The sequence below is a fragment of the Rhipicephalus microplus genome, chromosome 5, assembly GCF_043290135.1.
Source record: "Rhipicephalus microplus isolate Deutch F79 chromosome 5, USDA_Rmic, whole genome shotgun sequence".
Lineage (NCBI taxonomy): Eukaryota > Metazoa > Arthropoda > Arachnida > Ixodida > Ixodidae > Rhipicephalus > Rhipicephalus microplus.
In genome coordinates this window covers 83,853,183-83,879,406 of record NC_134704.1, presented here as the reverse complement: position 1 = coordinate 83,879,406, position 26,224 = coordinate 83,853,183, and the positions used below count along the sequence as shown (strand labels likewise).

At 43.5% G+C, this 26,224-nt stretch overlaps 2 protein-coding genes across 2 annotated transcripts in view; one reads left to right on the top strand and one right to left on the bottom strand.

Moving 5' to 3' along the window:
- The window catches only part of LOC119174357 (uncharacterized), a 142,469-nt gene that overhangs the window by 44,861 nt on the left and 71,384 nt on the right, over window positions 1-26,224 (bottom strand). The window lies entirely within an intron of this gene.
- LOC119174358 (uncharacterized) overlaps window positions 25,751-26,224 on the top strand; it is a 90,295-nt gene continuing 89,821 nt past the window's right edge. Inside the window, exon 1 of the mRNA XM_075895734.1 lies at window positions 25,751-25,850. The gene's annotated coding sequence lies outside the window, so the exon portion shown is untranslated. The remainder of the gene's footprint in view (window positions 25,851-26,224) is intronic.

The following is a 26,224-nucleotide window of genomic DNA, read 5'->3' as shown; positions in this document are numbered from 1 at the left end:
AGGGTTGGCATGAGTGCACGTAAGTAAAGCCATTGTGCATTTAGAAAAAGTGTTTAATGATTCAGAGTACTTGGTATTTTAGTGCGCGACAGCAGGATACCGTCCCCTTCCAAAACCCGCACTGCTGGAGTGTTTAGAAAGGGAGGTCAACGACTTATTGAACTCTGTTTAGAAAAAGTTTATTCTCTCATGGGATGCAACAAAGCTAAGGGACATGCGTCTGTATAACAGGCACAATAACAAACAAAAGACAAAGCACAACATACACTACACATTTAAACAAAAGTGTTCAAGTCCGTAGGATGTCCATAGTACTAATAACTATACATACACTACATAAATGCACTAATCACAATATGGACAATGTACATGATGATATATGTGCAGAATTTACAAGACTTGGTGAAGATGTGTGTTTAGAAAAAGTTTATTCTCTCCTGGGACGCAACAAAGCTAAGGGACAAGCGTCTGTATAACAGGCACAATAACAAACAAAACTCTACATTATTGTCACCTTAAAAAATTTTTCGAATCTCGAATTACGGTATTGCTTCAGAAGAAACACCTTTCCTTTCGGCGACCACTATGTTGCAAGCTTCTTCGGCAACATTTCGCTGAAGATGCGCGCTCTAATTTGGAGTGTTTCATCAATGAAAAGCAACAAGTAAGTTTACTACAAGAAGCGTCGAACTTTATTCAAAAGCGTTAGTTTTATTTTGATTTTAGAAAGAGACCGCAAATTTTCGGGTCACAAAACTGCTTTTTTTGTGCTGATAGTTTTAGGTGATGCGAAGAGTGCGGCCTTCGGAACAGGGTATCACGCTCACTATAGACGGTTTCAAGGTCACAAGCGTTGTACCCCAAAAAAGTTCCGCTCACCTCATTTATCAACTCCTAATGTCAAAACTGAAAGCACGTGTTAAAGTTCATTTCAAGGGTAAGGAAAATGTCTCTTTCAATTTCCACATAAAAGAAACGTGGGTAAGTACAAGGGAATGTTTGATAATTTTATGTAGCTGAAAAGAACATTCGATTGAATATATTTCGCCAAATAAAAACAGGAAACTGTAGAAAATTAGTGGGCAACTTTCTACAGTTCTTGTTTTCCAACAATGCTTTTAAGGCACATCGGTGGACAAAACTGGATGTCATCAAGAAGATGTGTTTGTAAAAATTGAAAGGGTTTGTAGAGGCACCTATTTATGTACGTTTGCTTCAACTATGATGCTGCACGAATGCGCGTGATAGTTTGTCTGCCGCACACTTCGTTTATTCATATGTTTTGTATTCACTAATATCCGATCGAAACTCCGCAGGACGCACCACTATGGAAAATATCCCGGTTACCCCGTGGTTGCAATCACTATCTGTCGAAAAAATCGAGCTGTACGCCAAGTTGTCTCTCGTGCATCTGGCTATCCCCAAGATCCCTTGCAAGTATCACAAAGTTCAGGCTAAATGCACCTCATGTTCCTTTGCCGAGTAATGTATCCTTCGGAAGGCCTCTCTGCTTCGATGGTGCATGATTACGGCGCTCAACTGCCTACAAGAAGGCCGTGTGTTCAATCACGACCACGGCTTGGCACTTCGATAGAGGCGAAATGCAAAAAAGTTACTATACTATACTATACTATACTATACTATACTATACTATACTATACTATACTATACTATACTATACTATACTATACTATACTATACTATACTACAGTATACTATACTATATTATACTATACTATGCGATAGGAGTTAGTGGTAATGAACACCATATCATGGAAATTTCCCGGAGCCCTCCACTACAGCGTGCCTCGTAATGATATCATGATTTTGGTGCGTACAACCACAGATATTATTACTGGGGAGGACTAGCCGTATATGGTCACAGACCAACGGAGCATGCGCAGTGTCATATTCTTCCATTTGTCCAAACAGACCGATTGGTGCATTCCCAGCGAATAAAGCTCTCCTGATATACGTAAACTAAGAGAGCGCTACTTGTTTGGCTGCACGCCCAGATGGACCGTATTGTTTGTTTGTCAAGGCAGTAAAACTAAGTGCTCCGAAACCTTGAACAAGCTGTGGGACTGCTTATTAGTAGTAATATCCAGGGTTTTACGTCCCAAAACGCTTTATGGTCATGGGCGACGCTGAAGTAAACAGCTGGGGAAATCGGACCCAGTAGTGTTCTTTGATGTGCACTGACATCGCAAAGTATACACGGGCATCTATCACAACGCCTCCTTCGAAATGGGACCACCACGTAAGGAATCGAACCCACCACCTTCCAGTAAACAGCCGGGCAACGTAACCTCTACGCCGCCGTGAAAATGACGGTGACTTAAGCCTTGCATTTATTTACCACATTTATTGTGTGGGATCGTACAAAAACAACCAAAGTGTTAATTCTGTAGCCAAAACAAAAAAAAAATGTAACGTTCTATAATAGCGCTGGTGTTCTTGACATGGACGTAGCATCTGTACACCCGAACAAAAACGATGCTTTGGCAAATGTCCTAATTGCACTAGCTGTTCTATAATTGAGCCATCTTTTTCGCTAAGGGAACTACCTTTTTTTTCTCTTTTTTATGGCATCTGGCGTTGCGCCAGAGCTCCGACCATACCAGCCGCGCCCTTTTTTTTCTGGCTTTACACATCCCTGGAGGCGAACAACGGACTGCTGCGACATCTCCGAAAGGGCCAGTCCTTGTACTTTCACTGCTATCACAAGGAGCCAAAAAGAAATGGTGGACTGGCCGGAGCCCCGTTACCGGTTTCCTTTGCCCGAGTGTGTTTTACTTATTCATAGTTTATTTTACTAACCGACTTTCGGGCACCAGCCGAAGTTATGAGAAGCCTTGTGGGAAGTTGTGGCAAGATGCCAAGAAAAAAGCCGTGACCGATAAAATGCTCACGACGTCATTGAATGTTTTTAGGGGAGCGACGACGACTCGATGTTCTTGTATCGAAAAGAAGGAAAGAAAGACAAAGAAAAAACAAACAAGGAAAGAACGAAAGAAAGAGAGAGAGAGAAGAAAAGAAGGAAGAAAGAAAGCAGGAAGTAAGTAAATAAAGAAAGAAAGAAAGAAAGAAGGAAAGAAAGAAAGAAAGAAAGAAAGAAAGAAAGAAAGAAAGAAAGAAAGAAAGAAAGAAAGAAAGAAAGAAAGAAAGAAAGAAAGAAAGAAAGAAAGAAAGAAAGAAATAAGCATCGGACATTGGTTGTGACAATCCCCCGCAACTTCTTGGTGTTTAGCTTCTTTCCCTTAACAATTATTGTGTTACTAAGTGTTCTTTTTTCATTGTACTGCTTAGATACTGTTTCTTTATCGTGTCTTTGTTTTTTTTTTTGCTTTTTTTCTCTGCTCAAGCCCAGTTCAGAATGAGTGCCACTGAGGCGCGGATATTGCGCGACCAGAGCTCCATGTAATGGCGCAAAATTTTGTCATCGGTAGTTTCCGTTCTGGAGAAGTGGGAGGACTCTATTCTGACCTGTGTCCGCCTCGGTGGAACAGTGGCTAGGGTGCTGGCCCGAAGGTCGTAGGTTCAAGCCTGACCAAGGCAGTCGCATTTCGATGGAGGCAAAATCATGAAGGCCCGAGTACTGTCAGTGCTCGTTAAAGAACACCAGAGGGTCAAAATTTTGGGAGCCCTCCACTACAGCGTCTCTCATAACCGTACCGTGGCTTTGTGTATGTAAGAGTATTGTGAAAAAGATGCACATCCCAACGAAGTCGGGTTCTTGTTCTTGTTGCCCTTCACTTGTGGCTCATACCCACTGTGGGGGATCAGCAAATAATTGATTGATTGATTGATTCATTGATTGATTGATTGATTGATTGATTGATTGATTGATTGATTGATTGATTGATTGATTGATTGATTGATTGATTGATTGATATGTGAGGTTTAACGTCCCAAAACCACCGTATGATTATGAGAGACGCCGTAGTGGAGGGCTCCGGAAATTTCGACCACCTGGGGTTCTTTAACGTGTACCCAAATCTTAGCACACGGGCCTACAACATTTCTGTCTCCATCGCAAATACAGCCGCCAGAGCCGGTATTCAAACCCGCGACTTGAGGGTGAGCAGCCGAGTACCTTAGCCACCAGACCACCGCGGTGGGGTGATCAGCCAATAATCGAGTGGTCTTATAAAGAATTATTCGATTTTAGAGTAAAGAAACTTCCAAATTCAAAATGTTACGAATTTCTGAATGAAATTTTGATGATCACTGATCTCTACCTACAATAAAATTTTTGTATTAGCAATAATTAGTAACCTAGATCAAAACCTTTTTTTTAAGACAGAAGTTATTCGTATGTCAACACAGAAGAATAATATTAGTTTTTAGTCTTTTCGTTACATTCAGATAAGTCTGTGCTGCCTCGAAAACTTTCGCACTGGCAAACCCAGAAATAGGGGCTCCAAAGGGCAGAATCACGGGCATAGATAAATTCATTCCAATGGCACGTAAAGGACTTTCTAACTTGTGTCTACGAGCAGTAGTAAATCGCCTACATGTCAAAAAGTAATGATCTATATCTTCTGGCTCGCCATAGAACGCGCACATTGGAGAAAGAGCCTGACCAAATTTATGTTGGTAGAAATTTAGTTTCGGCACCCTACAGCGCAGCCTCGTCATCGCGACTTCTAGTTAACGTGTGTCACAAGACGTAAAGTGTGGAATTGGGCTAGTTGGTAATCCATTATTAAACTTCTCAGCACAAAGACTTGTCAGAAGTCTTTGCGCTGAGAAGTTTAATAATGAGTCACAAGAGAATCCGCACCAGGGATATGATAAGTGCCGATATTCTGTCGAATTTGTGAGTGATGTAACTGTAGAACTTTTCATAATAGTACGCCTACGGAATCGCACAGCCATTACATAAGCGTGTGGTGGAAAACACGGTAAAACTGACCCACTTATTGCTGACTTCGCTAAAGAATTGGCCATTTCGTTTAAGAGCAGCCCATTATGCTCCAGCACCCAAACTAATCTAACTTGACCCACTTATTGCTGACTTCGCTAAAGAATTGGCCATTTCGTTTAAGAGCAGCCCATTATGGTCCAGCACCCAAACTAATCTAACTTTTCTCAAACGGGTAGGGGTATATGAATGCACGAAACGCCTTTATTATGTGTGATTCAGCAAAAACAGAAAGTGCAGTGCGAAGAGACAGAAAATTTGTAATTATAACAGCCGATGAAATTTCCGCGTTTGACTTTCGTAAGGCGAGCACCACTGCCAAAAACTCAGCCACAAAAATGGGTACGAAATCAGTTAGTCGGAGCGAATAAGACCAATCCAAGTTCGGGCTGAACATGCACCGCAGCTAACTTGATGCATCACAGCTAACGTTATGTCACTCTGTGATGCATCTGTAACAATAATTACAATTGTTTTGATGTTCTGCAAGTGTTCTTGCAATAAACCATCTAGAGTGAGATCGTGGGGTAACTTTGCATCATTAGGGGAAATGTCGTCAAATTGAATATCCACATAGGGTGAATGATCGCTGGTCGGCCTTCTTTCGCCGATACGTATATTCAGCGGGTCCAGTAAAAATTGTAAAATTTAATTTGTGGGGTGTGAAAGCATGGCCATCTCCTGTTACTGTTGAGAGTTCCTCTTTTTTTGTACTGTAGCTGAATGTAGCCCTGCGGTGCTGAGGAACTTCGCGTAAAAATTCAAGAGGTAGGCCGTGATGAACAAGAATTATATATACCGCAGCGGTGGCTACATGGCTAGGGCGTCCGCTTTTAATGCGGGAAGTGCCGGGTTCGATTCCCAGTGTCGACCGGGAAAGCACCGGCTTTTCCCAGTGGGTAGAGGCGTTCACTGACCTGGCGTTGTTTCTGGATACTCATCTCAAAAGGTAGCCCGACAAGGTTCTGCGAAGCCCCAGGACGTACCATAACTGACCACAGCCTCGGTGAAATAGTTGAGCATCCGCCGCTGCTAAGGGAGGCAGAGAATACTTGGCTAAGTGCACGCGCACATCCGGCCTGGTGCTTCGTAGAACGAAGTTGCAGTCGCTTGGTAGGGCACCCACTTCGTGGGAAATTGGCGCCATCTGGCAGTGAGGTTCTATATATATATATATATATATATATATATATATATATATATATATATATATATATATATATATATATATATATATATCTATGTTCCATGAGATCCTCCGTGAAAACAGTAACAATGGAAGTGTTTAGCTCGAGAGTATCAGCCAGAGTCTGAAGATCGTCAGGAAGCTGTCTAAAATTTAGATAGTTCAAAATTTCGTGTTTGAACAACGCACAAATATAGTCTGAGTGTGCTTTTATCAGACATGTTAGTGCATTCATAAAAACAGTGGAACATTTTATTGCTTAGCGATTCGAAGTTGCCATGGGCCTAGAGAAGAGAGAACAACTTTGTTAAATAATAAAGGAACCCTAGTCCGCGTGTGCTAACAAAAAGGGCCTAGCATTTTCACTAACAAGAACGTTCGCTAGGAGCCCAGTGACTCGAGTTGCAGTTCATATAATTGTAATAATGATAATTGTTGTGGTTTAACGTCTCCAAACCAAGATATTGTAAATATACTTCACAAGTGCAGACGCCTGTTAATTATTAATTACGCATGGGGTGGCCAGCTTTCGAAAAGCGCGTCTGTTTCTAGAGTGAGAAAGAAGCGTGCAATCTACTTTTCCTCCAGGCCGACAGCCGCTCTTGCCCTCGACCCATTAAGCGCAGGTGGCAATATGATTACGACAGACGCCGCAGTGCAGCGCTCCACAAATTTCGACCATCTGGCGATTATTTTACGTGCATTGACATTACACAGTACACAGGCTTTTACCATTTCGCCTCCTTCGAAATGCGACTGATGCGGCCAGCATCGAACCCGCGACCTTCGGGTCTGCAGCCGAGCCTCGTAACCATTGTTCATCGAGGCAGGCACTGCGCAGGTTCGATTCGCAGGCATGAAGGCTGCATTATGAACGTAATGATGGAACCCCGTGCTCGCCGATTTTGGTACGCGGAATAATCCTGAGGTTGTGAAATCAATCCCGATCCTCGATTTCAGCGTGTCCGTTATATGTGTCATAGTTTTTTGCACGTTCAACATCAGGCACTGTTATTGCTCTTTATATTTTATGTATTTGATCTTTCTAAGATTTTATCGCAGCTGTGCTGGCACCCTGACCTACCTAGTCGGCAACACAAGTTGCTCTGGGAGCCTAATTTGTTGCAGTTTTTGCAAGTATACCAGACTGCAAGCAAACAAGCTGTAACTGTTCGCGGAAAATGTTGCTGCGTTGTAACTGTGATGATGCTCCAGCCACTACTTGTAGGGGCAAAGCTTTTTAGCATAGAGCCTTGTCCCGCCGTCGGTGCATGGCCTCCGAGATGGCGGGCGCGCAGCACGACGCCGCGCGTCCATAACTTCGGAGGCCGTGGTTGGCGTGACATAGTACTCAGAGTGCCCGCTAGAGGCCAGGCGTTGCCTGCTCACTCCAGGCGCGTGATATTTTTCTTTGACAGCGGAGACAACGAAGCGCTCGCTCTATCCTGTTTGTGTATTTTATTATAGAATAATTGAGCGATTTCTAAAGATCAATTTTAAACGTGTTCGAAATAATGCAATTTCTATTCAAGATATATACTATTTTGTCTGGTCGGCATGACACAAAGTAATTATTGCACTTGTGTTTTTACGTTCGCTTTTTCTCTTTTTGTTAGGATTATGTCTCACTTCAAAGGCCTTGATTTTATATCCTGAATTCTCGGTCATTCCCCCTGAGTGGGCAAGATCCATATCAGAGACATCATCATCATCATCATCGGGGGAGTGCTCTGCGTTTGAGTGGAGGCCACTAGGGACGCTGTATTGTCGCTCGCTCCCGTCGTGCGATCTTTCTCTCTCTCTCTCTTTCTTTCTTTCTTTGTCAGCAAAGACAATGAATACAAGTACAAAAACCTGCCTTCGTCATTGAGGGCTCGCAGAGCAGCTGTAGCATGGCAACGCAGATAAGCGGATCCAGAGGAGCGAGCTCGCGAAACTGCAGCGAAACGGCAGCGCCATCTTTATCTCGCTCACTCTGTCAGCTACATTTTACGCAGCGACCATTAAATATAAATTTATACTAAAATAACTTACCAAGATAATAACGCAAACAACAACTGTTTCCAAACGTTTAAGGAAGCCTTACCTGGTGCTCTGTGAGCGAAAGGTCTGTTCGCTTAATTACGCTGATAAACTTTGAAATATAAAAAAACAACGTCAATTTCGAAACACCTGTGACCTACATTCACAGAATTTCGCACTTCCCGTCAGCCCCGCAAGAGTTTTACGACCATCGAAAACCCCGTGGCTTAAGGTGCTGATATATAACCACGCCTCTGGATGAAAGCAAACATGTATATGCATAAAAATATTTAAGTTAAAGTGATAGAAGAGGGAATGTAGAGGAACAGTTATGTACACTGTATATTTATTTTTTTTGGGGGGGGGTAGGTGGGGAGAGGAGGGCAAAGCGCTTGGACGCGAAGACTTATCTCTTTTTTTATTTTTTTTTTCATGGTTTTCGTGTATTCGGTGACTTGGCAGCCCTCGTTTCAGCACGTCAGCTGGGTTCGTCTATGCGAGGCATCAAAATCGGATACAACGTCCCTTCGTTGCATTGGAAGGAGCGCAAAAAGGAAGACGGCGCACGGCGCACAGTGTTTTCAGGAACGCGCCATTTGCCCACAACACACAGCTCGCTCGGCAGGTTCAAGTTGCTGACGTTGTCACAATGTGGCTCCTATGCGAGTTCTTATTTTTCTTTTCGCATATATTTTATTTTTTATTTTTATTTTTGCGAATGTCTACATAGGCCTTTGTTTTTTCAAGTACGTGAGTGGTCACTGAGAAAACTACAAAGAAAAAAAAAGGAACGAAAATTGGACAGAAGAGAGCACAGCGTAGGCTAGACAGAGAAGCTAATACGGACTGATTTCATTCCAACAGCTTTGAACGAATGCATATGGAATGTCTGTGTGATGTCAACATTGTCACGTCACACGTAGTTGTGACATGAACCAATGCAGCAGGTGGCGTGTCCAAGAATAAACTTTTTTTTTTTGCCGAACTTGTTTCCGGGAAACGGAAATTCAGAATACAGTAGAATACTCTGTACATTGACAGCGGTGAACAGAGCGTGGGGTCTGTCAAGAGGTCAAGTGCGTCGGCTTTCATGCATGTTTCATCGGAGATATCGACGTTTTCAATAGCGGTCGCGAAGGCAATGTGCGCACGTAATTGCTTCAAAGGTTCTAAGATTATCTAGGTAATTTCCATTATTGATTGATATGTGGGGTTTAACGTCCCAAAACCACCATTTGATTATGAAAGACACCGTAGTAAAATGCTCCGGAGATTTCTACCACCTGGTGTTCTTTAACGTGCATCCGAATCTGAGCACATGGGCCTACAGCGTTTTCGCCTCCATCGAAAATGCAGCCGCCGCAGCCGGGATTCAATCCCACGAACTGCGGGTCAGCAGCCGAGTACCTCAGAGACTAGACCACCACGGTGGGGCAGAATTACATTCAAGGATTCGTTTTTTGTTGTTGGACACAATAATAATGAAACTATCAGACAATTAGGCAACCAAAGTATGGAGCATGTTATAGGTAATTGTAATATAAATGCTTACAAAGAGAAGTCGAGGATAAGATACCTTGCCAGGGTGGTCGAAATTTCCGGAGCCCTCAACTACGGCGTCTCTCATAATCGTATGGTAATTTAGGGACGTTAAACCCCGCATATCAATCGAATCAAGATAACTTGTCATGAGCATGGGCCGAGCCTACTATTCGAATAACACATCCCTGCCCATGGCAAGTTATTATTTCCTCCACTTTTCTTTCCTAGCATTTACATTCAATTTACTTTTATTAACATTCCCTATACTTTTTTTACATAATTATCTCTTAGTTGTCATTAGATGAGTTCCCAGTCATTCGAACGCACTCTTCGCAAAGCAGCAGCTGCATTGCAGTGCGGTGGTAACATAAAGAAAACAGTGAGAAAAAAGTGAATATGGCGATATAAGACGTTGGTGCCTGTAGATAAAAGCTGATATATAATACATAATATAGGCATGATGTGGGATGCGTTCGCAACGCACAAATAAAGAATTTTAACATGACTTATCCCCTAATTATCGGACTTCGTGTCTTCTTTTCAAGATGATTGGAGTTAAATAATTTGGTGTCTCGAAATTCCGATCAGCAAACTTGGTAGCTTAGCAGCTTGAGTATCATGCTTTACCTCCAAGCATCAGGGTCGCTGCCGCAATATCCGACTCGATAGCCATATATCACTAACATAGTTGTGGTACATATAAGTGCCAAAGCGTATGTGGCTTATTACTGGAATGTTATGAAACTTTTGTTTTCTGTACATAGTGTAAATAAACTTTTTCTAAACAGCCGAAGAATAATTTTTGGAGCTCGAAAGTTGCAAACCGGCTCGAAAGTTTTCTGTCTGTTGAATGACTCGAACAGTGGCTTCATTGTTTACAAGGCTTGCGTGAAGGTTAATAGAATGAAAAAAACACATTACTTTAGTCCAGCAGGACGCGCTTAGCGCGTAGCGGGCGTCTCCCACGTAGGGACTTACCTGGCGGCCACTTCGTGGGCCTGCTGGAAGGCCCATTGCTGGTCAGCGAAAAGTGAGCTCCTGAGAGGTTAATTCGGTTGTTTTTCTCATGCAAAGACAATGAAACTGTGTGAATCATGTAAGTGCCTGCAGTCTAACTTGGCAACCTTGTTTTACCCACTCCCAGGTACCCTGCCGGAAACCATAAATTTGATGCGTGTATGGCAGAAAAGAAGCTCTCTTTCGCAGTTTTGCCGAAGCTCCCTTGCAGAATCAACCATTCTATAGAAGCTGTCTATATTACACAAGCTTCTTGGACCATATTTTCATGCAGTCAACGTCCTAAAAGAATGTTCCCGCATCCACTAAATAACCCCATAAATGAAGACAAGATGTTTATTGACACTTTAAAGCTCCCATTACAGCTCATCACGAATAACCAGGTATCAACGTGTCATGCAAGCTTTATACGTGTCTCCTACCGAGCATTAATGGCGCATTTCACGACCAGCACTTTCCGCTTCATCGTTCTTTCATGAACCGCGTACCACCTTATGGGAGGACCGTTCAAGCGCACGGCGATTCCTCCTGGCATGTTTTAGCGGCCAAGAGTGTTCTTCGTCACAAGTAAAGAGGGAGGCCTTCATGTAGGCCAAATAACTTCTTTTTTTTCTCTCTCTCTCTCTCTCTCACTCGATTACCTGCTGCGTTGCGCTTGAAGAAGGCGTTTAAGGAAGGCCCTATATGGCACGGTTTAACCACGACAGGCTGCAAGTAATGAGATGGGACAAAAGGGTAGGAGAATACTCCAACCTCCACCATAAGGCGTATAAAGGAAGTACATCCATTCTTCGTCGCATAAGCAACAGCAATAGCAGCGCCCGCAAAGTTTTGCGCATCGGGGAACCGGCCATCAGAGTCGATTTCGTGGCCCAATGATTTCCTCCCTCCGGAACGAGCCCTTAGGGAGCCAGTTGTCGAGCGCTTAGCCACAGACGCTCCAGCTGTCTTTTCCCTTCTTTCTTTATCTTGTTACCGCTCCCGGCAAATGTTACTCGATAATGTCTCGCCGATTTCTAACCAATACGAGAGAGGTCTGGCTCAGGAGCCTACGTCTGTTCCTTACTGTGATTCACGTTTTGGGTGGGGGGACTAAATGTTTTGCTTTATCTCCACTCGGTAAGAAAAGTCCGTCTGCTAGAATGACACTAGCTGCAGGTCGCAATATCTTCAGTTACTGTCTTTTTGCGGCCGGCTCACTGACTCCCAACTTCTTTTTGTCAGGATCTTCCACAACTAGCGACAGAAGCCACCACTGCGCTTATCACTATACCAACCTCATTTATATTATAAAGTACTGCGAAACTAACAGTCAATTCGAATCAATCTCAGCTTGAAAAAAAAAATTGGCAGATCCTGCGTACCTCGGTCGGGAATCGATTTTATGTGAGGCATGCAGACAAAAGGTGACTGTGCTGTACCTTTTTTATTCAATGAAGCGTTACGAAGATGCGCTAAAGATGTTTACAAAGGCTCGCACAGACACACGTTAAGCAGCCACACGTTTTATATGACCAGTTGTTCACAGTTGTGCAACGAAGCCAACAGCAACATCAATATTAGATACCCCAGACACGGTAAGCTGATATGAAGCGCTGGTGCCGGCGAAGTTGGTAGCTCTGGAGAGGGCTACATAAATCAACTTCAGTGAATTAACTACATCTCGTGGTTACCCCACGTTTCAGGCTGAATTCCATCATGGTGGTCTAGTGGCTAAGGTACTCGACTGCTGAACCGCAAGTCGTGGGATCGAATCTCGGCTGTGACGGCTGTATTTTCATGGAGGTGAAAATGCTTAAGCCCCGTGTGCGCAGATTTGGGTGCACGTTAAAGAAACCCAGGTGGTCTAAATTTTTGAAGCCTTCCACTACGGTGTCTCTCATAATCATATGTTGTTTTGGGGGCATTGAACCCCACATATTATCATAATCATCGTCGTCGTTGTCGTCGTCGTTGTCGTCGTCGTTTCAGGTTGACATTTCAATAACACGATGTTTCACGCTACATTTTACGTTAACAGCGCAGTTTATCCTGGATGCAACTTGGCCACCAGTGATAACGCTCAAATTTTCGACGCCTCGTGTATAAATGCCGACGTGCGTTACCGCAGATCAGATTATAGACCGGCCGACGCTTTGTTCTGCGCGAATTGTACCAGTGCGTATTGCTGTAATCGGACCTTCACCCCATTATTCAGAAACGCTCCTCAACTCGACTTCCACCCTTCACTTGACAGAGTTGAGCACTGCGCCACCACTCGGCTGAAAAGGACGCTGCGCTACTAAAGAATCACAGCAGATTATCGCTGATATGCAGTGACTTGCCGTGCCTAGAGACGGCGCTCCCATCGGCTTTCTGAACTGAAGGTGAAGTGTTGAGCGAAGGGACGTTCTCGTATACGGGGGTCAGTTTTCGGCCACAAGTTCGGCCAAATAAAAAGTATCTTCTTCGACACACCGACTGTTGCCTTCATCGACGTCACAACCACGTGGCAATATGTAATGTTTAAAAAAAATCGGCAGATCCCACGTACCTTCGAATCGACCTTATGTGAAACATGCGGAAAGAAGCTGACCGTGTTGCAATTTTTTTAATGAGCGACACGTCATAAAACGACGCCAAATATATGTACAAATGTTGCACGCACAGATATATTTTGAAGAGTTGCGGATGTTCTTATAACCAGTTCTTTGCACTTGCGCAACGATGTCAACGGTAACACGCGTATTAGCAACACCAGAAGCTGATACGAAGCGCTGATGCTCGCGAGGACGATGGCCCTGGGCGCTGCCACATAAATCAACTTCAGCGCATGCAAACTAACCACAGTTGACGCACACCTTACGTGACGGCTGTATGAAAGGGGTACATATTGCCATATTGTTCTGTTCATAAAGTTGGGTAGGCAGTACTGCAACTACTATTGACGTTTCACGAAGATTATCATCTATTTGAATAGTAGTTCCGAGACCTGGCGTAGCTCTGTGGTACAATGCTTCATTGTCACGCAGAATACTTGGGTTCGATTCCAGCTGGAGCGCTGACATTTATTCTTTGCATTCGTCGAGTCGACGATACGATGTCGGGTATTTCTTAACGTTCGCGCGTTAAAATTGCCCATGTGTGTTGTCGTTATTCCTGGGTAGATAATAAGTGTCAATCACCTGTGAAAGAAACCCGCATACCAACTGCACATACCCGCCCATGGGTATGTGCCACTGTCTTGCGGGAAGTGTTTGACGACGTACGTGACGGGATTGTGACATTATTCATGTCTTGACGAGCGCGTCACATTCGTCATACAATCTTACCCTCCCATGCTAATTTTGGTTCGCGCCACGTCAAGGGGGTGACCACGAGAGCACCCAAACGTAAGCGGCTAGATAGATAGATGAATAAATAGATAGGCATGCTCAAAGTCGCCGAAGTTCGCTAAGAAATGCTTCGCATTGCGCTGCAACCACAATCGACGTTACACGAACTTTAGGGTCTGTTAGAAAAGTAGTTCCGAGACCTGGCCCTGTACTAAAATACTTGATCTCCAACCAGAACGCTGGAGTTCGATTTCTGCTGTGACCCTCACATTCATTCTTTGCGTTCATCGGGTAAATGCTGCTGATGTTAGCTTTTTTTCCTAATGCTCATGCGTTGAAATTGCCCATGTGTGTTCTCGCCTTTCCTGGGTAGATACAAACTGTCAATCACTTGTGGCGCATGCCCGCATACGAGTGATGCATACCCCGCGGCGCTAGAATCATATTCAGAATCAGAATTTTATAGATAGATAGATAGATAGATAGATAGATAGATAGATAGATAGATAGATAGATAGATAGATAGATAGATAGATAGATAGATAGATAGATAGATAGATAGATAGATAGATAGATAGATAGATAGATAGATAGATAGATAGATAGATAGATAGATAGATAGATAGATAGATAGATAGATAGATAGATAGATAGATAGATAGATAGATAGATAGATAGATAGATAGATAGATAGATAGATAGATAGATAGATAGATAGATAGATAGATAGATAGATAGATAGATAGATAGATAGATAGATAGATAGATAGATGGAAGCATGGATGGTCGGTCGGTCGGTCGGTCGGTCGGTCGGTCAAAAAGTCGGGTTTTACGTCCCGAAACCACCTTATGACTAAGAGACGTTGCAGGAGGGCTGCGGGAATTTCGACCACTTGGGGTCCTTTAACGTGTACCCAAATCTTAGCACACGGGCCTGCAGCATTTTCGCCTCCACCTAAAATACAGCCACCGTAGCCGAGATTCGATTCCGCGACCTGTCGACGCCCATGATGCCTGGAATGTACAAAGCAATTCTTCGCGTTTAAAACAGTAGGGTAAAAGCAGTGTTCTGCGTCTACCAGCGTAGTGACCGATATTTTACTTACTCTAGCCCCAAACTCTGTTGTCGATCAATCAGTTGACCAAAATGAATAGCGTTCTCAATCAGCTAGTGAAATGAGAACAGTTGTGATAATAAGTATTTGCCTTGATTTTACCATTAGAGGCGATAGTGGGAAGAGCTTTTTATAGCGAAGTGAAGCCCTTGTCACGTGCTCTCTATTGAGCACACTGCTATGAAAATCTCTCCCGTTAATTAATGGGGTCTCCAGACAAGCTCGTTAGTGAGGGTCCGTCTGAGTATACAGCGCTTTAACATACGCCGAGAGAAATCAACGAGGACCCTTTATGCATGTGTTTGCGTAAGGGCTGCAGGTGTGTGTGAGTGTGAGTGAGAGAGAGAGAGAAAGAGAGCGCACACGGCTTTTTTGCAAATGTCAAATACTATAAGAACGCTTCTAAGCATTTCACTTTCGTAAGTGACAACCCGAGCACCACATTTTTTTATGCCGGAACTTACCCGACATAGTCCTCGAGTTCCATTTTTGTCGCCAAACCAAAATGGCCAGTCGCAGACATATAAATTAAAATTAGCAACGGAAAATTGTTCTGTTCACCAAGCAAGAATTTCAAGGCCAGCCCACCTGACCCTGAAGTAGCTTTACAACGCTATTTTACCGTCTCGTTCACGCACTCACTTCACAACTGCTGACGCCATTCCTCTGGTATGAACTCCGAACTAATTAGAAGAGGGGTTAATGATTGATGTTCGGGTTTCATTGAAACTAACTGTGCAAGTTTTCCTAATCGTTTTCCAGTGTGGCCTATCGCTTTGAACCGCATACTATAATTTGCATGAGTTTTTTTTTTTTTTTTTGGCGACCACATTTTCTTCCTGGCCGGAGTGTGCATACTTTTTTTTGTGCCACTGCACTTCCCTTCATTGTGAATCATTGTGTTCTCCGATCTCTTGGGTCTCGAAGTTCACGAATGGCTGCCAGCCCAGACACTAGCGTAATTTGTTTTTTTTTTTTCTTAGGTGCGAGAAGTCAGCAAACAAAATACACCAGCGGCTACAAAATTGAAAACTTCTCACGGGATTTTACCACTCCGAAGAATACGGCTCAGGCGTATTCACCGTGCGTGCCCCGGTTTTCAATGGGGAGTAAATTGAATAAGAGAGCTATTCCTCTATATTTTGTCCCGAGCCACAGTATAGTTCAAATTCTTCATTATTTTGCTATTCTCGCTTTTTTTCATTACGCTGAAGACATAGTCAGAGTCCATTTCACTTGAAATGAAACGAGCAGGCTGCCAGAAGGAAAAGAAAAAAACATTGAAGTTATGATGTAGTCATTGATAATATTATGCACGGCATCATCGATCGCACCGAGCGTTCGAAGCGGCAAGAGCTGTAGGACTAACGCAGACTTCGGCCGCTGTTTTGCGGAAGTTGTGAGGACATTTTTTCATTCATGGAGGAGATTTTTGGCAGTGGCAATCGCGAAGTACTTGACCAAGAGCATATGTGAATCAAATGAAAGAAAATAATTAGTATTAATATTTTCATTACATTCATATTAGTAATAAGCAATTACAGTCATGATAATGACAAGATATGACTTCTTGCCTGTAACTAAAAAAAGTACAACTTTTTGTGTGTGTGCGCACAAATCTTGCTGCATTCTGTAACTGTTTGTTCTACTTACATGAATGATTACCAAGGGTGATCCTCCCTGACCCCTGATGCTTACAAATTATGATGCCTAATATTTAGTGCATAACGCAAGGGTAATGCGGTTTGGCGTTTACTGACTGCACACTGTTGTACGTGATAGGCTCAATTGTTCTAAATGATACATAACAAATATACGACAGGTACCTATCAACAGGTACCTAATAATCATCATGCATTAAAAATATGAAGTTTTAAAACTTCACTCATTGAACTTCAAAGTCTATTGAAAATCCAGTAGAGAGGCAGCTATAGTAAATCAAATTTGCTGGTATATTTAGATTTTGGAAGCTCTTTTTGTTTTCAAGAACAGCTTTTATGCTGTCTTTCTTTTTCCACCACTTTCTCGCCCCACTCTTTTTTCAATATCTACGTAGACCAAATTTTCCGCCCCTTACCTTCGAAGTCGATTCTATTAGGTGCACTATCTTCTTTTTTCATCATCACATTGAAAATACAATCAATACGGGACAAAAGACACTCTCTGATGACTTAGTTATCAAGGCGCGGGTGGCTGTTTCCATACGCTGTTTAAAGGGAGCCCCACCGTTTAATGATTATTTTAATGTGGTGATGTGATATCCTTGATCTGGCTCAAACAATTATCTTTCTCGTTACCAGAGTTACCAGGTCGAAAAGATATAATGTTGCCAAAAAGTCAGATCCACTACATCAATATGTAGCCAACTTGAGCTAAGGGCAGCAAAAGTAGCAGTATGTAACCTCGCGTGTATGCTAACAACTGCGACGTTAGTATTCGTGTGACTAAACTGAAGTCACTTTTGGTGGAAATCCAAATAAAGTGCAGTGAGAGCCCTCAAGAAATACAATTTCTGTGATTGAAGCAGAAATTGTTCGCTTTGGCAACCGTTTTCTGGCAGATTGGCGAAGCTTTTAGTGCTGTTGCATGACATTCTCTTCACGGGTCTCGCGTGAGTTGTCTTAGAAACACTACAAGGACGGGAGCGAGTAAAAACTAGTACTGCAAGAGTATGTTAGAAGTCACAGTTACATCTATTGAAGCAGAAACTGTACTAACTTCCGTAATTTTGTCTCGCGGCAGGACGAAGTCTCAGAAATTAAAGTATCCTTGAAATATATATCATACGTAATCTTCAGAAATGACGCAAGTACGTTGTGAGGCATCCGATACCTAATGTGGATTATTCTGAAGAGTCCTGGGTGCCGAGCGCTTTCTCTTGTTTTGTTAACTGCCGATTACACTTTAAAGTCGAGTTCAGCTGTAAGAGGTTGGCGAAATAAGTCTTCGTGCAACAGTTTTTTTTTTCTTGTGTGCCGGCCACTCATCGGAAACTCCCTTTTTTGTAATGTAAACACAAAACTCGCCTCTGGGAGCTCAAAGCGCACTTTGGCTACCATATTTTGGCACCGCATACTGAAACGCCAGTGGCTGCGACCAAACAAAATATTGATAATTTGTTTCAAACATAAACGACAAGCAAGAAACTATAGCCAAAAAGTATCCAAGTAGCCAAGAAGTGTTTTCTGCTACCACCGGATTAAAAAAAGTAACCAAACCTGGCAATCCGACTATAGATATACTTGATCAAATATATATATATTTGATCAAGTGCCGGTGTATATGCTTGTGCGCATGACTACACCGGCGGATATCCTGGTATACGAGTAGTTATTCTGGTGCCACATTCGTGCAGTCATATATTCGCCTGTCATGTTATCAAACAAGGAAGGGAATCAAAAAATAATAATGAACCCGCAGTGAAATGCTCCCTGCGAAAGGCGCTTATGAATCGATCATCGAAAGGAATAAAGCTTCCACGCTGCCGATATCTCGCCGCCCTCTAAGCTACGCGGTTGTCGAGCAAAACATAACAAAGAAAAAACGTCATCGTTCGAAGATCTCGCATCGAGATGCTCGAGCTAGTGGTGGTGTTTACCCTAAGTCTTTCCCAACAAAAGTAAAGATGGGAAAGAAATGCGAGTTCTTATGTGACCGTAGTTTGTCCAAGTCTGTGCGTACGCGGCGACGTGCTCGGCCTGCTTTCCTAGAGATATGGAGGAGACGAATAGGAACCTGCGCTTCTCTTAGGGCACGCTTCATATGTCTATTCGTTGAGGCACCTCGCCTTAGTGAGATACGCACGAGAGAGATCACGTGTATGTGTACCTAGCAAATCGACCGAGGTGTGCCTCTCTTGTGTTTATACATCTTTACAGGAGGGCGTAGAGAACAGAATCACTCTCACATAGCGAACTAGAATACATAGACCGGAGGCTACAACTCGCAGAGGGTACTACCGCCAAGAGAAAAGAAGCCTTTGTGTGCCGCGGATCAACAAAGAAAAGCTCCCGGGGGTTCATTTTGGGGGGTTTCGCCAAAACTCTCGACCAGAACTCGGTATGGCACTGCGACCAAGGCCTGAATGAGCGCGTTGTTCCATGTCGCTCGACGGTTTTATATAGCGGTTTCTTGTCCAGGTATTATATGAGGCTATGATGTTACGGAAAGCTCTCTATTCGCGTAAGCTGCAGCATTTGCGTAAGAGAGTCCTGCAGAAGACGTTGTTCCGGCGCGGATGTTGCGCGCCCCTTGGTGATTATGTAATCCACTTGACTGCACTTTACCGGCCAGTCAGAAGGAGAAACTTGGTTGTGTGGCTCTTCCATTGTGTACCTATATACTTACCACAGCTTAGCAGAGCTTGAACAGAAGGATTGCCTTGAAGGACTAATGGTGGACAAGCCCCGAGCTCTTTTCTTACTTATTGATGAACACTGTCGATTTTCGTGTGTCGTTGGCGGGTGCCACCTAACTTCATCCTTCGTAGCTTTCTCGCACGAGGCATTCTTTGCCAGAAAAAACTCAGAGGAACAGCGGCTTTCGTGACTTGTGATACAACTGGTGACTGGAGGAGGAGGTAAAACGTTTATTAAGGTTGGTGATGGCAGATAGCCCTTCTCTATACCAGGCTGATTGATATCCCTAGTCCTGGTCATCATTTATCGAAGTCGATGCCCGAGGCCACTGGACAAAACTTCGCTGTTCTAGTTCGGATCTGTTAAGCAGGGTTACCGCCCAGTGCTCCTTTTTCGGGAGCTGGTGATTGTGGTTAATATTCCTGGGTTAGTTGGCAGTTCCCGACCGTATGGTAAATGTCGGCCACTTCACCACAGTACCAGCGGTTCCTACTTGCTTTTGGGTCGGAATGTTTTAACAGGGCTGGATAGAGGAGGCTGTTTTTAGGCACACCAGGACGTGCTCCTCGGTCTTGAGAGTCCCTTCACTCATGCGGGATGCAAACGGCTTTATTTATACTAGTGGAATCTTATTTCAGATAGTATCTGATAGTGTCGCCTGGAGCTCTTCGAGGATCTGTAATTGTTTGTTTTGGCTTAGGAGCAGATACTGACAACGCGATGGCCTCCTCCACCTGATTTGAGTTTGTGGGTTTGGAAGCGAGGCCATCCACCATCTTTTACCCATCTTCAAATCCCCTGCAGTTGTCTTGGAACATCTCGAATTACTCTTGTTTGGATACCTTATGATTATGTTTACAAGCGTCTGCCATGAATAAATTGTTATTGAGGAGATGCAATTGTCGTCACTGGGGCCAGCGTGGCAGCCTGATTAAGCGCGGGTGACTCAGTTTTGTTATTTACGTGGTTAGCCTGAATTGCCTAGTTACGATGAACACTTTTGGATCGGCGTTGCACCAACGTGTTTAGGCTGGTTTTGATATCTTCCAATTGGTCGGTGAACCAATTTTGAATGGTTTGTACTACGCTGGCCGCGAGAACTGGCGCAACACTCTGCTTGCGATATTGAATCGCCGTTTGCACTCATAGGTTGACCTTCTGTAGGATGACTTGTTCTACCATAAGGTTAATTTTTTAGGGGTGAAGGTCCTTTAGGCAGCACCAGTTCGTCCCTCGTAGTAGTGCGTAACATGTCTTACGCTTTGACCTGCAAGGTGGTGCTGGTGGGAGACTTTTCCTGTGCGTTGTTGAACAATAAAAAATTCGCAGCGTGCGCATTAACTAAAGGCCGAATTCTCCTGTCTCTCATTCCCCATTAGCAGCCATTGGCATGTACACTGAGCACTATCTGACAAGAAAGGGTTGCTACGTTATACTCGCTGGGCGTAACCTCCTCGCTTTTAGAAAGGTTTAGTGAGCGTTGGGCCGCAGTGCCATGAATACAGTGAACTAGTATATACCACGAACTTGAGGTGGTTAAAAGTGGGAAGTAGACACGTAGCGCAAGACGTAAGAAAGTGTGCGTGTGCCACCTCTCATTTAGTCCTTGGAATGTCCACTGAATGGCGGTGCTTCTATATGCGGAATATATGATGAAAAGATGTGAGATGGTGGTACATGAAGTGTTGACTAGATAGACGAATGGACACACAGGCAGATGCATGAAAGGACGCACGGATGGCTGCACGGACGGATGGACGCATGGACAAACGCAGCGACAGATGCATGAACGAACGCAGGGATGGACGCACAGATGTACGTGTGGACGCATGAACAGACGCATGCTCGGACGGGCGGATGGACGCACGAACGGTCACACAGACGGACGCATGAACGGACGGAAGCAAGAACGAATGGAAGGACGGATGGTTCGTCCCACTCTCCAGCATTCACCCCGTGGATATGCTGCCATTTTTTCCAGGATAATTTTGTTTTTCTTATCGAATATTATTTACAGTCTGCTAAGTCGAGATGTGTCTTCTGAATTGGCTACTACGGCTTAGAGACACTAGTGTAGCCCGATACGTTCGACTGAGATACCTGCTCACCGCCCGAACAGGCCGAGGCGAGAATAGCTTCCGGTTCCGTTGGCGGTGGAGCACCCTGTTTTCACGATTTAGGGTTTTGATTCGTCTTTGCATGGTTCCCAGTTGTTTTATAATCTCAGGATGGAAAGGGGAGGGTGGTGTGCGTGTGGGTTGAGAAACACTGAGTGGAGACTTCTGCTCAAATGCTCAGCCGCTTGGGGGGGCTTGCCAGTGGTGGGAAATCCTCGGCCTGGAAGGTTGGTATTGGCGCATGAAGCCATGGTGGTGGTCAAACATTGGCGCGCGTTTTCTCCTGGCGTTCGTCCTGCTCAATAATACACAGGTTTACTTGGGTCTATTTAATACACAACTTTGAGACCAAAATTACAGCGACAGTTCGCACGAGACGCGAGCATGTGGCACGAAACACGAGACGCGAACATGCGCAGTGTTGGTGTCGATGGTGCCGCCGACGTCAAAATCGCGACGTGATGCGACTATACAATGATCCGGGTCACTAATATTTTGATGATTAATTTGATGTTTTAGGGGCGAAGCTCCTCACGCTGTGGGTCGTATGTCCCATGTCGTCGTAGTCGTCGTAGTAGCCATGCAGTTGCATTGCATTGCATGTCAAAAAAAAAACGGTGTCACAGAATATCCACGGAATTAATGATAATGAGTGGGGTGAAGCGTCCGTCAGTTCTCCCGTGCGTCCGTCTGTCCAAGCGTCTGTCCATACGCTTCGGCCCACTCGCCATCATTCACCTCGTAGATATCCTGTGCTTTCTTTACGATGAATCTATGCCAACAAGCTCAAATAGACGCTGATCTTCGTGAAACGTCAATAGTGCTTGCAGTGCTGCCTACTCAATCTTATAAACATTACATATGTAATCATTTGATACAGACGTCACGTGGGTTTAACGTCACTTGTGGTTAGGTGCCATTCGCTGAAGTTGATTTATGTAGCAGTGTACAGGGCTGGCATCATCGCGGGTATCAGCGCTTCATTTTCAGCTTCTGGTGTTGCTAATACGCATGTTCCAGTGGACATCGTTGGGCAAGAACACACAAGGGGTTATATAAACATCTGCCAATTTTCAACATATGTCTGTGTGTGCAACATTTGTGCATATATGTAGTGTCATTTCATGACGTGTTGCTCAATAGCAAAAAAATGCAACATGATCACCTTCCCTCCACATGCTTCGCATAGCGTTGATTCCCAGGTACGTGGGATCTGCGGAATTTTTTTAATCATTTTTGTGGCTTTTATGTTTACAGGACATACAGATGTATGGGACATGACAGAGACGGTGAAAAATTACCGATAGTGTGCATATAGCTTGCACGCTCAGAAACAGTGTTTAAGAATTTAGAGTACTTGGTAGTCTACTATGGGAGAGCAGAAAGCCGTTACCATAAGCAGAAAGGCTGGCACGTTTAATAGCATTGTTCAGCATCTTGAAGTACTGCATGCACTTTACTATGAAAGAGCGGTAGAAAAAGTTGTAAACGATTAAGAGTACTTGGTACTCTATTAGGAGTGAGCAAAAAGCCATCTCGTGGGCCTCACATTTCATGAAGCTGTGTCGACAAAAAAAAGCCAGGCCTGCGCCGAAGGCACAGCACAGTCACAGCGAAAGCTAGAAGAGCGGCCCTTTAGGGCCTTTTCAAAACACTCATTTGGTAACTACTACTAAAACACTATTTGGTAACTACTACTAAAACACTACATTTGGTAACTACTACTAAAACACTATTTGGTAATAGACGTACGTTAAACTCAGAACAGCCAACGCGTCAATATTTACTCGATCAAAAACGCCACGCAATTTCTAAAGTAATGCCACACCTTTACTCTAATGATGTTCTTGTAACAGACATAAGAGACATAACGTCGTCATTCGAAAAGTACTCTGAAAGTTTATTTGGTGCTCTCTCTAACCCTGATGTCAACCTTACCACGAGCTTTGTTTCCCCTTTGAGCCCATTGGAAGACCCTAATTTTGCAGGCATAATGATTGATATGTGGGGTTTAACGTCCTACAACGACCATATTATTATGAGAGACCCCGTATTGGAGTGCTCCGGAAATTTTGACCACCTGAGGTCCTTTAACGTGCACCCCAATCTGAGCACACAGGCCTACAACGTTTCCGCCTCCACCGGAAATGCAGCCACCGCAGCCGGGACTCGATCCCGCGACCTGCAGATTAGCAGCCGAGTACCTTAGCCATTAGGTCACCACGGTGGGGCAATTGTTCAGCCATAGGTTGTCCTATTACGATACAGAAAACTGAGCATGCTATTGACAGCTTACCTTAATTAAAGTCACCTGGCCCTGACGGCATTTCTGCTGAATTTTACGAAACTTTTAAAAATTTTGTCCCTCCCATATTGCTGGATATCTTTAAAATAAGTTATGAAATGGAGACACTCTCGAGATCCTTTTGCAAGAGCCACACAGTTTTGATACCGAAAAATTCAGACAAGGAAAAACATCGCTCTGTTGAGGGTTACCGACCGATTGCGCTGTCGAACGTTGACTACAAAATTTTCGCCAAAGTGTTATCAAATAAATTTCAATTTGCGATTTCCATTGTCATCGGGTCTCACGAAACATGTGGGATTAAGGGCCGATCTATACAATACAATATACATGTCACTTGTACTGTCCTTCAGTACTGTTATGGACATCAAAAACACCTTTCAATGTTACAGGTAAACCTTGCAAACGCCTTCAATTGTGTTGGTCATTCGTTTCTTTCCTCTCTTTTGGAAAACGCCAATGTCAAGACTGCTGTGCTTAAAAGCGTCAAACTAAGCTATAACCAGTTGTCGACCCGTCTTGTTGTTAATGGTCAGCTGTCGAAACCAGTTTCGATTTGTTCTTCTGTAAAACAGGGTGGTCCCATGTCCCCACTTCTGTTTTTCTTTTCTCATAATCATATGGTGGTTTTGGGACGTTAAACCCCACATATCAAATTATCTCTTTATCTAGAGCCGCTATGCTTAAGTATATTACAATCAACTATAGTATTTGTAGATTCAATATATAAGGAACTGAAATGAAAGTATTAGCTTATGCAGACTACGTGGCAGTCTTCTGCACAGATGAACCAAGCATATAAAATGTGTTACCAGTAATAGACAAATTTGCCATAGTATAAGGAACTCGTTTGAATGCCTCGAAGACTTTAAGATTATGGTTTGGCTCACGGGGTAGCACACCTAGTCAGTATGCAGGATATAGTTGGACAAGAACTCCACCAACGTACCTTGGTGTGCCATTAGATGCGTACAGATTCAGTGCGCACTTGTAGCTTGTAATACTTTTCTAGCAAGAAAGCTCCACTACGTATTGCAACTTATCTCTTGTGCAAGACTTTATGTACAACGATTTCATCGGATTTTCGCAACTTTCATATGGTCTTCTACTTTTGAGCCCATGCGTCGTGACAACATTTGTCGGGCAGTTAGTGCTGCTGGGATAGGATTAAAACATCTATATCTATGGTAAACAGTTTCCCGCTTTTTTATTTTTTTGTGAAAATTTCCATCCCATAATTCTTTCATTCTTGCATGTTAATCGCGTAGACTGCTTCCCTGACCTAGTCATTTCTTCAAACTTTCCCGAACGGCCGTGCTTCTGGGAATTCATGCAGGAAGTTTATTCTGCAGTTAGGTTCCTTTAAAGCTACCTTTCCTATAGAGTACTTGTACACAGTGTCTCGCAAAGTATTGTGCAAAGATTTACTATCTATGCTTTTTCAGCCATTGTTGTACCGTTCATTGTACTTGAAATGCCAGGTCGTGATGTCTTGAAACGACTGCGCAAAATGTATGCGTCTCCAAATTCAAAAGCATTCTTTAATAAACTACATACTGAAGCGCTGCCCGTTAAAACATTGCTAAAAATAAAGGGTATTTTTTTCCTGTCTTGGCGGCTACCGACATGATGTTCCAGAGACAATAGAACACTGTTTTGTTAGTTGCAAAGATGCTATCTTGTTTTAGGATGTCCTTCAGGGGACCCTGGAAAAATTTTTTGATAATTTTTCTTACACTATCCGTTATTTTTTTCCGACATCACTTGATGAAGTGCTTTTTTATATGTTTTTTTCTCATGGGCATGCGCATCATATGGAAGACGCGTATGCAAGATCGCGACGGAGAACCCACCATTTCTTCGAGCTCACATTTCATAAATATGGATGTCCACCTAAAAGACATATATGATGAAATAGACTTCAAACCGGACGGGTACCTTATCTTGGTGAGGTGTTTCACCTTGTCACCTGTTGTGTATAACGTAATTTGAAGAAGTCTCGCTGTTCTACTGAACTTCAATAAGTGTCGAGTGTTTTGTTAGTAACGCTAAAGCGTTCATTGTCGCTCTGTCATTGTAACTATGTTCCATACTATAAGTGTCATTTTATTTTCACTTTAACACACATTGTAAGAAACACCATAAAAAACCAGCTTAGCTCAGTCTTGGAGGACGCCTATGTGTGCGAGGCACTGCAAGCTTTTGGGAAGGTCAAGACAATATCACAAGAAAGCTGGAAAGTAGCGGACATGGAACAAATGCGGACGCTAAATAGGGATGTTGTTTTGTACCTTGCTGATGGAGTTCGCATTGCGGATATT